This window comes from Scyliorhinus canicula, chromosome 8 (genome assembly GCF_902713615.1).
Source record: "Scyliorhinus canicula chromosome 8, sScyCan1.1, whole genome shotgun sequence".
Classification (NCBI taxonomy): domain Eukaryota; kingdom Metazoa; phylum Chordata; class Chondrichthyes; order Carcharhiniformes; family Scyliorhinidae; genus Scyliorhinus; species Scyliorhinus canicula.
Genome location: NC_052153.1, coordinates 148,707,508 through 148,713,507, shown reverse-complemented (window position 1 = coordinate 148,713,507; position 6,000 = coordinate 148,707,508).

Here is a 6,000-nt window from a genome sequence, read left to right as displayed (position 1 = left end):
TATTTTGATTCCCCGGAGGAGGCGTGGGCCTTCGTGCGGACGGAGAAACTGCACTTGAACTAGGGGTTGGGGTTGCGGGGTCGGTTGTAATACTTTATTGCTGGTTTCTGCTGTTGTTGTGTTCTCCTTTTTTTTTGTACTTTTGCAAATTTGATATGGTTATTTATGGGGGTGTTGTTCTGTGATGTGTTTTTTGCTGTGGGGCATTGTTTGAGTTTTGTATCTTGCGGCGAGGGTTGGGGGGGTTTGTTGTATTCTATGTCGGGTTAGGGGTATGGAGTGGGGCTGGTATTTGGGAGCTGCGTCAGAAGGGTGTGGTGGGGCAGTGCGAAAGCGTGGGCTTTCCTCTGGTTTCCCGCGCTGGGGGGTGGAGACGATGATGGGGGGAGGCGGGGCCTTAACTGGTTCTTCCCCGCGCTGGAGCGGTGCCTGGAGGAGGGATAGATAGATAGAGAAATACAGCACAGAACAGGCCCTTCGGCCCACGATGTTGCGCCGAACATCATAGACTGGGGGATGATCCCACTTTGGGAGGGGTCGGGTTATTGGCGGGAGTTTCCGGGGTCAGCAGAAGTTAGCTGACCAACGGAAGTACAACGGAGGACGGTTCGCGGCTAGGAGCGTTCCTAGCCTGGGGGGAAGGGAGGTGGGGAAAGGGGAATACCGGGTTGCTGCTGGTAGGGTCAGGAAGGAGCTGGTGGGGACTGGGGGGACAGAGGTGAGGTGTTGTCGCTGTGGGGACTGGGTCGGGCAGTGGGTGCTGGCCTGGGGCGGGCAGTCGACGGGCTATGGCTAGTCGACGGGGGAGGGGGGCGGGACGCCCTCTGATTCGGTTGGTCACCTGGAATGCGAGAGGATTGAATGGGCCGGTGAAGTGGTCGAGGGTACTTGCTCATCTGAAGGGGCTAAAGGCAGATGTGGCAATGCTTCAGGAGACCCACCTGAAGGTGGCGGACCAGGTCCGTCTGAGGAAGGGATGGGTGGGGCAGGTTTTCCATCTGGGTTGGATGTGAAGAACCGGGGAGTGGCGATTCTGGTGGGGAAAAATGTGTCGTTTGAGGCATCGGAGGTGGTGGCGGATAAGGGGGGTAGGTTATGGTTAGGGGCAGGCTACAGGGAGAGAAGGTGGTACTTGCTAGTGTGTATGCCCTAAATTGGGACGATGCGGGCTTTATGAGGCGTATGTTGGGACGGGTCCCGGATCTGGAGGCGGGAGGTCTGATCATGGGGGGGGGGACTTTAACACGGTGTTAGATCCTTCACTGGATCGGTTCAGCTCTAGGACGGGTAGGAGGCCGGCGGCGGCCAAGGTACTGAGAGGGTTTATGGACCAGATGGGTGGGGTGGATCCATGGAGGTTTGTGAGGCCGAGGGCACGCGAGTACTCTTTCTTCTCCCACGTACATAGCGTCTACTCTCGGATAGACTTCTTTGTGGTGAGTAGGGGACTGATTCCTAGAGTGGAGGAGGCCGAGTATTCGGCCATTGCAATCTCCGACCACGCTCCGCATTGGATAGAGTTGGAGATGGGGGAGGTGCGGGACCAGCGCCCGTTGTGGCGGTTGGATGTGGGGTTGTTGGCGGAGGAGGAGGTGTGTAGGAGGGTCCGGGCAAGTATTGAGGGGTACCTCGAGGTGAATGATACGGGGGAGGTCCATGTGGGGGTGGTCTGGGAAGCCCTGAAGGCAGTGATTCGTGGGGAGCTGATATGCATCCGGGCACACAGGGAAAGGACCGAGAGGAGTGAGAGGGATAGATTGGTGCGAAAGATGCTGGAGGTAGACAGGAGGTACGCAGAGGCACCAGAGGAGGGACTGTTGGGGGAGAGGCGCAGCCTGCAGGCTAAATTTGATTTGCTGACCACTAGAAAGGCAGAGGCACAGTGGAGGAAGGCACAAGGGGCAGTGTACGAACATGGTGAAAAGGCGAGTAGGATGCTGGCTCATCAGCTCCGCAAGCGGGATGCGGCTAAGGAAATTGCTGGAGTGAGAGACAAGAGTGGGAATGTGGTGCGGAAGGGGGTAGAGGTGAATGAGGTCTTCAAGGACTTTTACGGGGAACTGTACCGGTCGGAGCCAACGGGGGAGAGGAGGGGAATGGAGAGGTTCCTCGACGGGCTTTCTTTCCCGAAGGTGCAGGAGGAGCAGGTGGAGGGGTTGGGTGCGCCAATTGAGCTGGAGGAGCTAGTTAAGGGGATCGGGCAGATGCAGTCAGGGAAGGCACCGGGGCCGGATGGGTTCCCGGTGGAATTTTATAAAAAGTTTGTGGACCTAGTGGGCCCCTTGCTGGTGCGGACACTTAATGAAGCGTGGGAATGGGGGACTTTGCCCCCGACGATGTCGCGGGCGCTGATCTCGTTAATTTTAAAGAGGGACAAGGACCCCCAGCAGTGTGGTTCATACAGGCCCATATCTCTCCTCAACGTAGATGCCAAGGTGCTGGCAAAAATCCTGGCCACCAGGATAGAGGACTGTGTGCCAGGGGTTGTGCACGAGGACCAGACAGGTTTTGTGAAGGGAAGGCAGCTGAACACGAATGTGCGGAGACTGTTGAATATCATCATGATGCCGGCGATTGAGGGGGAGGCAGAGATAGTGGTGGCGCTGGATGCGGAGAAGGCCTTCGATAGAGTGGAGTGGGGGTACCTATGGGAGGTGTTGGGGAGGTTTGGATTTGGAAGGGTTCATTAGATGGGTAAGGCTGCTATATGAGGCCCCGATGGCGTGCGTGGCCACGAATGGGAGGAGGTCGGAGTACTTCCGGCTTTACCGAGGGGCCAGGCAGGGTTGCCCCCTGTCCCCCTTGTTGTTTGCACTGGCAATCGAGCCACTGGCGATGGCGTTGAGGGATTCAGAGAGATGGAGAGGTTTGGTGCGAGGTGGGGAGGAACATAGGGTGTCGTTGTATGCCGATGACCTGTTACTGTATGTGGCGGACCCGGTGGGAGGGATGCCGGGGGTGATGGAGATGCTAGCTGAGTTTTGGGACCTTTTCAGGTTATAAGCTAAATTTAGGCAAGAGTGAGGTGTTTGTGGTGCACCCTGGAGACCAGGAGGAAGGAATTGGTAGGCTCCCGCTTAGGCGAGCAGGGGAGAGCTTTAGGTACCTGGGGGTGCAGGTGGCCAGGGACTGGGGGACTCTCCACAAACATAATTTCACCAGATTTGTAGATCAGATGGAGGAGGAGTTCAAGAGGTGGGACATGCTGCCATTGTCGTTGGCGGGGAAGGTGCAATCCGTCAAAATGACGGTGCTTCCGAGGTTCTTGTTCCTCTTTCAGTGCCTGCCCATCTTTATTTTCAGGGCCTTCTTTAGGTGAGTGACTAGCAGTATTTTGAGCTTTGTATGGGCACATGGGACTCCGAGAGTGAAGAGGGTGTTCCTGGAGCGAGGGAGGGATAGAGGCGGGCTGGCGCTACCCAACCTTCTGGGGTACTATTGGGCGGCCAATGTGTCAATGGTGCGTAAATGGGTGATGGAGGGGGGAGGGGCGGCGTGGAAAAGAATGGAGATGGCGTCATGTAGAGGTACGAGCCTGGGTGCCATGGTAACGGCGCCGTTGCCGCTCTCCCCTAAGGGGTTTACCACGAGCCCTGTGGTGGCGGCGACCCTAAGAATCTGGGGACAGTGGAGATGGCATCGGGGGGAAACAGGGGGCTCGATGGAGGCTCCATTGGGTGGCAATCATCGGTTCATCCCAGGGAACAGGGATGGGGGATTTAGGGGGTGGCAGAGGGTGGGCATCAGTAAATTGAGGGACCTGTTTATTGGCGGGAGGTTTGCGGGCCTGGGGGAACTGGAAGATAAATTTGGGCTTCCCCAAGGGAACATGTTCAGATACTTGCAGGTAAAGTCGTTTGCTAGGCGACAGGTAGAGGGATTCCCTTTGCTGCCCTCGCGGGGGACGATGGACAGAGTGCTTTCGAGTGTGGGTCGGAGAGGGGAAGGTGTCTGACATCTATAAGGTAATGCAGGAGGTGGAGGAGTCGTCAGTGGAGGAGCTGAAGGCTAAATGGGAGGAGGAACTCGGGGAGCAGATAGAGGACGGAACTTGGGCGGATGCCTTGGAGAGAGTCAACTCTTCCTCCTCATGTGCGAGGCTCAGTCTCATCCAATTTAAGGTGCTGCACCGGGCCCACATGTCCGGGACTAGGATGAGTAGGTTCTTTGGGGGTGAGGACAGGTGCACCAGATGTTCGGGGAGTCCAGCGAACCACGCCCATAGGTTCTGGGCATGCCCAGCAGTGGAGGAATTCTGGAAAGGGGGTGGCGGGGACGGTGTCGAGGGTGGTCTAACCAGGGTGGGGACTTGCGATCTTTGGAGTTGCGGTAGAGCCGGGAGTGCAGGAGGCGAAAGAGGCCGGGGTCCTGGCCTTTGCGTCCCTAGTAGCCCGACGAAGGATCTTGCTACAGTGGAAGGATGCGAGGCCCCCAAGTGTGGAGACCTGGATCAGGGACATGGCGGGATTTATAAAATTGGAAAGGGTCAAATTTGCCCTGAGAGGATCAATACAAGGGTTCTATAAACGATGGCAGCCTTTTCTGGACTTCCTGGCTCAAAGATAGGTATCTCAGTCAATAGCAGCAGCAACCCAGGGGAGTGGGGGGGGGGGGGGGGGGGGAGGGGGAGGGGTGTAAGGGGGGGTGTTCCTTATTGTAGTTTCTATTATGTAACTTAATATTGTGTTAATTTGCGTTGTTGTCAAAATGCAGTGTTGTTCATGGAGGTGGGGTGAATGTTTATGATTGCTAATATTATTGTTATTTTTGGTATTTTATTATGGTTCGTTGTTGTATACATTCAAAATTTTTCAATAAAAATTATTTAAAAAAAAAAGTTCTTGCGCCTATTGATGAGACCATCAATTCACGCGACACGTGGTTAGAAGTGAACAGTGGTTTTAATCGTCTTACAACAGAGCCTGCCTGTGACGAGATGAACTCTAGATGAACTGGCAGGCAGGCTCTGACTGCCAAGCTTTATACAACCAGTGGGGGGGAGGAGTTATGGGCGGGGCCAAGGGTAGAGCCCAATACAAACTTCTGTACATTCCCAGTACACCTCCCCCTAGGGGCAGAGCTGCGCAACTGCTCGTGTGCCAAGCTTACAGAGGCATGGTACAACATGTGTGATAAGAGTGTGAATTATGCTATTATGATTCACCACACCTACCTGCTATTTTTGTTGAATTTAGAGTACCCAATTCATTTTTCCAATTAAGGGGCAATTTAGTGTGGCCAATCCACCTACCCTGCACATTTTTGGGTTGTGGGGGTGAAACTCACGCAAACACCGGGAAAATGTGCAAACTCCACACGGACAGTGATCAAGAGCCAGGATCGAACCTGAAACCTCGGCGCCGTGAGGCCACAGTGCTAACGCACTGCGCCACCCTGCTGCCCTGCGTCTACCTGGTCTGGCCAAACTAATTCTACTTTTGTCTGAAACTGGCTTAGATTCTGTCAGAACCATACTCGTTGGTATTGGACCCTTGTTCGCAATGGTTCCTTCTGGCTTTGTGGAAATAGGGCCTATAAGACCCTTCTCGTTGATTGGGCAGGGACCTGCACCATTGGCAATATTATCCCTGAGGTCTTTGGGGTCCAATGCCTTGCCATTCAGTCCCTCCATAACCACCTGGGACCTCCTGGGGCATTATACATGATCGGTCATAAACCCACTGGTTACCCATAATACCAGATTACACCAGTTTGTCCGAGTCCTCATACCGGGTCTGGGAACCTCAGAATTAGAAAAGGTTATCACTAACACCTCTGTTACTATAGAACACATTGAGAATAAAACCGTGGATGCTATCCAGGAATTGTAATCAGAGATTCAGTCCCTCTCTCAAGTAGTACTCCAGAATCAAATGGCCCTTGGTTTCCTATTAGCTGTGTAAGTGGGGCCTGTGCAGCCATTAGCGAATCTTGTTGTTTCTATGTTAATGAGGACCAGAGAATCGAGACGGATGTGAGCAATATTCAGGAGCAAGTCTG